Source organism: Capra hircus, chromosome 2 (assembly GCF_001704415.2).
Source record: "Capra hircus breed San Clemente chromosome 2, ASM170441v1, whole genome shotgun sequence".
NCBI lineage: Eukaryota > Metazoa > Chordata > Mammalia > Artiodactyla > Bovidae > Capra > Capra hircus.
In genome coordinates, this window is record NC_030809.1 from 9,822,196 (window position 1) to 9,830,830 (window position 8,635).

At 47.8% G+C, this 8,635-nt stretch overlaps 1 pseudogene; it reads left to right on the top strand.

Moving 5' to 3' along the window:
• On the top strand, positions 2,578–3,072 carry LOC102187634 (annotated as a pseudogene).

Sequence of the window (8,635 nt, forward strand, 5' to 3'; positions counted from 1 at the left end):
CCCAGTTCTTTTCTATCCCACTAAGTAAAGATCATCAAAATTAGTTTGTCTTTGTATATTAGAGATAGCAGTGTATCTTCAGTCTACATCCTCAAGGCTTTGTTTATTCTCCTGATTTCTGCCATGATCTAGTCCAAAGAGATACTCATCATCTTGATATAGTTCCAAACAGGCTGGTCCATTATACTGATGACATTATGGTAATTGGGCCTAGTGAGCACGAAATTGCAAGCACTTTAGATTCTTAGCAGAACATATGTATGCCAAAGGAAGGGTGATAAATCCCACAAAATATTCAGAGGAATGCCTTGTCAGGGAAGTTTCTAGGTTATCTGGAAGTCTGGGGCATGTCAGTACATCTCCTACAAAATGAGAGTTGCTGAACCTGATACTGCCTACAACAAAGAAAGAGGCAAAATGTTTGCTGGGACTCCGGATTTTTGAGGTAGTATTCTGAAGGAGATCAGCCCTGACTGTCCTTTGGAGGGAATGATGTTAAAGCTGAAGCTCCAGTACTTTGGCCACCTCATGCAAATTGTTGACTCATTGGAAAGACTCTGATGCTGGGAGGGATTGGGGGCAGGAGGAGAAGGGGACAACAGAGGATGAGATGGCTGGATGGCATCACTGACTTGATGGATGTGAGTCTGAATGAACTCTGGGAGTTGGTGATGGACAGGGAGGCCTGGCATGCTGCGATTCATGGGGTCGCAGAGTTGGACACGACTGAGCAACTGAACTGAACTGAGCTGATACTACATTTGGTCATGCTGTTCTACCAATTTACTGGGAAAAGTCATAATATTGCAAGTTTTGCGAGAGGCCTGCGGCAAAATAAGATGCTGTAGCAGGTCCAGACTGCAGAGCAAGCTGCCCTGTCCCTCGAGCTTTACAATTTAGAAGTTTATGGCAGGAAAATATGCTGTATGGACAAGCTCCAGCAGGAGAGATGCAGTACAGTTATAGACCCTTAGGGTTCTGGATTAATTTGTGCCCTCTTCTGCCAGTAACTATTCTCCACTGAAAAACAGCTCCTGGCTCATACCCGAGCATGGTGGAGACTGAATACCTAACTTCAGATCACCAAGTGACCCATGCAACCAGAACTGGACATCATCTGATCCATCTCTTTGTCAAACTGGACATGCATGGCAACATTCTATTATTCAATATTATATCTTAGATCAGGTCTGAGTAAGTCCAGGAGGCACAAGGAAATTGCAGGAACAGGTGGCTCAGATTCCCATGGTAGGCACTCTCACTGGCTCACTGCTTCTCTCTCAGCCCCAGTTGGGGAAGTTGCTATGACCGGCTATCACGGAGGAAAAAGCACAGACATGATTTCCAAATGAGTCTGCATAGTATGTTAGCACCAGCCACAAACGGATTAACTGCCACATTAAAGCCACACTCAGAGTGTCTCTAAAAGACAGTGATGAAGAGATATCCTCTTCTGGTTACATTGATTGTCCATTTTGCATGGAAGGAGAGATGACCAGAGGTGCAGATCTCCTCTGATTCATGAGCAGTGGGTTGACAAGCTGACTGGCTGCTCAGGGACTTGAAAATAAGATTGGAAGATTGGTGATGAAGAGGTAAGAGGTCTAAGGGAAAGATTTATGGATGAACTGCTTGAAATGGGCAGAGGTGGTGAAGCTATTTTAACTCACACAAGTGTCCTGAGAGGGCATCCATTGTGAGGGGGGGTCTCAGTGGTCAGGTGGACAAGATTACCTAATCTGTTGATGTCAGCTTCCTTTCCCAACTACTCTGGTTCTGGTTCAGTGGGCCCATACAGAGAGTGGCCAGTGTGGCAGGGATAGAGGCCATTCATAGTGTGGTAGACAAATAATGACCCGCCATAGAGGTCCACGTCCTGGACTTCCCTGGTGGTCCAGTGGTTAAGAATCTGCCTGCCAATGTAGGGGACATGGGTTTGATCCTTGGTTCTGGAAGGCTCCACACACTACAGGGCAACTAAGCCCAGGCACCACAACTACTGAGCACACACTCTAGAGCCCGTGCTCCACAAGAGAAGCCGCGGCAATGAGAAGCTCAAGCTCCTCAACACAGAGTAGCCCCCGCTTGCTGCAGCTAGAGAAAGTCCATGTGCAGCAATGAAGACCCAGCACAGTCAAAAAATTAAGGGATGTCCACAGCCTAATCGAGGATGAGGATCCTAATTAGGATTACGATTTGTGAACATATTTTATAGGGCAAAGGGTAAATTAAGGTTCAGTTCGGTCGCTCAGTCGTATCCGTCTCTTTGAGACCCCACGGACTGTAGCACGCCAGGCCTCCCTGTCCATCACCAACTCCCGGAGTTTACTCAAACTCATGTCCGTTGAGTTGGTGATGCCATCCAACTATCTCATCCTTTGTCGTCCCGTTCTCCTCCTTCCTTCAATCTTTCCCAGCATCAGGGTCTTTTCCAATGAGTCAGTTCTTCACATCAGGTGGCCAAAGTATTGGAGTTTAAGTATTGGAGTTTAAGGTAGGCAGAAAGAATTGAAGTCGCTAATCAGCCGACCTTAAAAATAGGGAGATTCTCGCCTTTCCAGCTCAGGCCCTGGACGCAGCAGCAGCCGTTCTATGCTGATGCCCAAGAAAAATCAGATTGCCATTTATGAACTCCTTTTTAAGGAGGGGGTGATGGTGGCCAAGAAGGATGCCCAAGCACCCAGAGCTGGGAGACAAGAACGTGCCTCATCTTCACATCATGAAAGCCATGCTGTCTCTCAAATTGCGAGGCTATGTGAAGGAACAGTTTGCCTGGAGACACTTCTGCTGGTACCTCACCAATGAGGGCATCCAGTATCTCTGCGATTACCTCCACCGGCTCCTTGAGATCGTGCCTGCCAACCCCGCGCTGCAGCCATCCTGAGACTGGCCGGCCGCGGCCCAAAGGTCTGGGGGGAGAGCGACCCGCAAGACTCACATGAGGAGAAGCCAGCAGAGACACCTACAGACAGCACCGTGCCCCCTGGTGCCGGCTGAGGCTGGGTTAGCAACTGAATTCCAATTTAGAGGTGGATTTGGTCGTGGACGTGGTCAGCCACCTCAATAAAGTTGAAAGAGATTGTTTTGGGTTGAATAAGCCTCTAGCCAGAAAAATTAAAAAAAGAGAGAGAGAGAGATTCTCCTGAATTATCTAGATGGACCCAGTGTCATCCCAAGAGCCCTTAAATGTGGAAGCCGGAGGCAGAGGCGGAGGCAGAGGCAGGGTGGAGTGAGGTGAGAGTCTCCTGGCCATGGCTGGTTTTAAAGATGGAAGGAGGGAACAAGCCAGGGAATGCAGGCAGCCTCTAGATGCTGGAAAAGGCAAGAAAGCAGATTCTCCTCTAGACTCCAGAAAGGACTGCAGCCTTGCTGACACCTTGATTTTAGCCCGTGCTGTCACTTCAGTTGTGTCCAGCTCTGTGAGACTCTATGGACCATAGCCCACCAGCCTCCTCTGTCCATGGGACTCTCCAGGGCACAGTACTGGAGTGGATTGCCATGCCTTCCTCCAGGGGGTCTTTCCTACCCAGAGGTCGGACTCACGTCTGTTCTGTCTCCTGCATTGGCAGGCAGGTTCTTTACCACTAGAGCCACTTGGGAAGCCCTTGATTTTAGCCCAGTTAGACTCATTTTAGGCTTATGACCTCCCAAACTGTAAGATAATAAACTTGTGTTGTTTTAAGCCACTAGGTTTTTGGTAATTTATTTCAGCAGCATATAAAATCGGAACACATAGACACAACAGATTTCCCTCACCAAATCTGATCAGGCAGTGGGTACTGCTGAGTGCTCAAGCTGCCATCAGCAAAGACCCAGCTGAGCTTCTTGTTTGGAACTATTCCCTGGGGCGATGGTTCTCAAAGTGTGGACCAGGAAGACTCTTCCATGGGTTCTATGAGGTCAGATCTGCTTTGTTAATACTAAGACAGTCTTTGCCTTTTTCTTTCATGAGTGTATAGTGAAATATTCCAGAGGCTACCCAGCGTGTATTCAACAGACGGAATGCTGAAGCAGATCTGAGAATCTAGCTGTTTCTTATTAAGCCAGGTTCTAAAGAGATCCGCAGGGACTTCCCTGGATGTCAAGTGGTTAGGACTCTGTACTTCCACTGCATGGGGCATGGGTTCAATCCCTGGCTGGGGAACTAAGATCCCACGTGCCTCAGAGCATGGTGAAAAAAGAGAGAGATTTGCAAACATGTCAAATCATGGCACTCTTTTCACAATTTTTGTTTTCAAAAAGTTATTTTCATTAAAATGTTATGTTACTGTGTAATGAGTTTATTAGTTTTAAATAGTTTAGCGCTGTAACTTCTAACCCAGTAAAATAGATATAACCCACATAAACAAAAACCGTTTACAATTGTTTAGAGTATAACCTTTCGATAATTGTAAAGAATGTAAAAAGATCCCGACACCAAAAAATCTGAGAACCACCACCCTCCAGGGACCAGCTAGCTGTCTATTGGTAGGTTGAGTGCACTGCCCCCTTGCTTCATAAAGGATCGGTTATCTACCAGCACGTGGTAATAAGTGTGCATTCCTGCTATGGACTTGCCTTCCCCGCCTGTAGTGCTTCTGCCAGCCTCGTCATTTTTGTACTTGCTTGTTCATCACTCTGCTATCCCACACATAGCCTATTTCCCTTTTTCGGTGAAGGACGCAGAGCAATGGTCTCGCTCATGGAAGCATTGGACACACAATGTGTCCATGGCTCAGAAGCAGCTGACTCACTAGAGAGACCTCCAGCGCCAGCTGGGAGACCGCAACTTGGTTCTTGACATGCGGGATGCAGTGTAAGTTTAAAATCTGTGGCTCCGCCTCTCTCACAATCTGAATGCAGAGGCCCAGGGACCAAGCAGTGGAAGTGAGGGTGGCTCTTCTGTGATTCCAAATAACCTCCTGGAGGAATTTTTGCTTTCCCTCTCTCGACTTAGCGCTCAGTGGGCCTGGAAGGATCACAGCTGTGGTTCCTTGAAGTCACAAGTAGAGTCTTCCTTCTGGTCATTTTGAGCTCTGTGTATTGCTTAACTCAAATGTGGAGAGCGGATCAAGTGTACCAGGTAGGGTGATGAATCTAGAAAAGGGAGGGTGGGCAGGAAGGCCACGTCTAGAATCCAGAGGGCCGACTGAGCACCTCTCAGATCTCCCATGTCTAATAGCGACAGTGGGAAATGGCAACCCAACAAACCGAAGACCAATACAAACCTGAATTCCATAGGAATAAAAACTTAGGGGACACACACACTGTAAAGACCCAGATACACACACACACACACACACACACACACACACATTGTAAAGACCCAGATACACACTCATACACACACACATACACATTGTAAAGACCCAGACACATACACACACACATACATTGTAAAGGCCCAGAGACACACACACACTGTAAAGACCCAGACACACACACACACACACAAACACATTGTAAAGACTCAGATACACACTCGTACACACACACACACACACACTGTAAAGACCCAGACACACACACACATTGTAAAGACCCAGATACACACTCATAAACACACACATACATATTGTAAAGACCCAGATACACACACACACATTATAAAGACCCAGATACACACTCATACACACACACACACACACACTGTAAAGACCCAGATACACACTCATATACACCACACACACATTGTAAAGACCTAGATACATACACATTTTAAGACCCAGATACACACTCATACACACACACACACACACTGTAAAGACCCAGACCCACATACACACACACACACACACAGTAAAGACCCAGACACACACACATGGTAAAGACCCAGATACACACTCATACACACACACACACACACACACTGTAAAGACCCAGACACACACACACATATTGTAAAGACCCAGATACACACACACACACTGTAAAGACCCAGATACACAGTCATACACACACACACATTGTAAAGACCCAGACACACACACACATTGTAAAGACCCAGATACACACACACACATACATTGTAAAGGCCCAGATACACACTCACACACACACACACACTGTAAAAACCCAGATAAATACACACACACACATATGTTGTGAAGGCCCGGACACACACACACACACACACACACACACACTATAAAGACCCAGATACACACAGACACACACATTGTAAAGACCCAGATACACACACACATTTTAAAGGCCCAGGTACACACACAGTAAAGGACCAGACCAGCCAAAGTGCTGGCAGCTGGTGAGAGGACCAAGGAAGGGGCGGGAAGAGGAAGGCATGACTGCTAACCCAGGTCTTGTGACCAGCTCCAAAGGCGGGGCTGGAGCAGGTTTCCGCTGTTATCCCTCCTCTACTGTCTTGTTGAAAGAGCCTCGATGACTGAGTTAGGTTCCTGGTGAGTGTGACTGAAGGAAAACAATGATGTGGTGAGACAAGGATATGGTGAGCTGAGGAGGCCGTTTTTTTTTTTTTTTTTTCCCCTGTTAGGGATGAGCTTTCTTTAATAAACCCTTAATTTTAAGAATTGAGGTGAAATTCACATAACAGAAAACAAGCCATTTTACAGTGATCAGTGGCATTTGTGCAACCATCACCATGATCTATTTTCAAAGCTCTTTCATTACTCTAAACAGAAATTCTGTAGCCGTTAAGCAATAGGGACACCCACTTTTCATCTGAAGGGCAAGAGTGAATGGTGAGGGGGAGGAAAGGAATGGCTCTGCCTTCTCTAAAGCCACTCTCCCCTCGTTCCCCTACTGAAGGCTCATCCGTGTGAACCACGCTCAGTGAAGTTGCTGCCTCCCTTCCCTTTCCCGTGGGTCTGACCAAGGGGAGGCGCCAGCAGGATCAAAGTCAGAGCATTTCTCCTCTGGCTCCCTGCCTGGCAGGGGCTGTGTTCTGATCCCTGTGGCTGCAGCTCCAGCAAGGCAGCCCTCTCCCCGAAGTAACAACTTCTTCCTCTTGCCCTTCAGCTTCCTGTAGTGTGATCCCCTTGAGTCCCATCCCTGGTAAGTTTCCTTAACCCTGCCTGCACCTCCGTAAAGAATTCCTTAGTTGAAGGTTCTTTAGTAACCCTTTGAGTGTTCATCCATTTCTTGCTGCGACACTGTTACAGGAATGGATGCTGCGCTCCCTCCCTATGGTCTCTTTGATACCCATCACTTCAGATTTTATGGATCAAACCAGCTCCATTCACAGGTCCCAAGTCTGGGCAAAGGAGATGCTATCCTCCACAAAGCAGGTCCCCAGGGTGCCTGGGGTGTGTGCTCAGGCCTCACTGCCCTCTGGTGGCCAGCTCCAGAAAGTGCACCTCATGGATCCAACTTCAGGGGAACTAAGCCCACCAGGCACTGTGTTGAGACCATTACACTCCTGAGCATGTTCCATCCGGGGGTTATTGTCCCCACTTTACAATGGAGGGCCTCTCCCTTGCTTGCAGCATAAACCAAAATCTTGACCATGGGCTGCAAGGTCCCACCTTCACCTCCCTGCCTGTCACTCTCTGACCCAGCCACACCAGCCTTTCTTCAGCTCCTAGGATGTTCCCACGTGCAGCTCCCAGTTAGAATATTTGGGAACTCGCTGAAGCTTTCTTCACCAGGGTACCCTCATCTCATCCTATAGTTCTCTCCTAGGGTATCACGTAGGAAAGTCCTGCTCAACACCCCTCCTTCCCTTGTCACAGAGAGAGAGAGACAAAGACACACACACACACACAGACATAGATACACACAGACACACACACACAGAGAAATATACATATATACACACAGACAGACAGACACACAAACACACGCACACATAGACAGGCACACAGATACACACAGACATGTACACAGGGACAGACATACGGAGACAAACAGAGACATACAGACACACACACACACAGAAATACACATATACACACACAGACAGACACACAAACACACACAGACAGGCACAGATACACACAGACATGTACACAGGGACAGACACACGGAGACACACACAGAGACATACAGACACACACACACACAGAAATACACATATACACACACACAGACACACACAGACACACAGATACACACAGAGACACACACAGAGACACACGCACAGAGACACACAGACACACAGAGACACACAGACACACAGAGACACACACATAGATATACAGACACACAAAGACACAGAGATACACACACACATAAATATACACAGACACACAGAGACACATACACAGAGACACACCCAGACACATACACACAGACACACACACAGAGACATGCACACACAGAGAGACACACACACACAGATACACAGATACACACACAGACACACAGACACACATAAACAAACACACACAGAGACACCCAGACACATAGATACACACAGACACACGCACAGACACACACAGACACGCACACATGGCTTTCCTGGCAGGCCTGATGAACGCCGCCCTTCAGAAGGAGCCGAGGGCTGGGAGCCTCCTGCTCTGCTCGCACCTGTGTCCCTGGCGCTGCGTCCACGGGAATCAGCACGGCAGCACCCGACAGGGACAAGGCATCTCTCTGTGCAGCCACTGAGCCAAGTCCTTCAGGTGCCTGGGCCACCTTCCTCCCCCAAGTCCCTGGCACCCAGGAAGCAGCCCTCAAC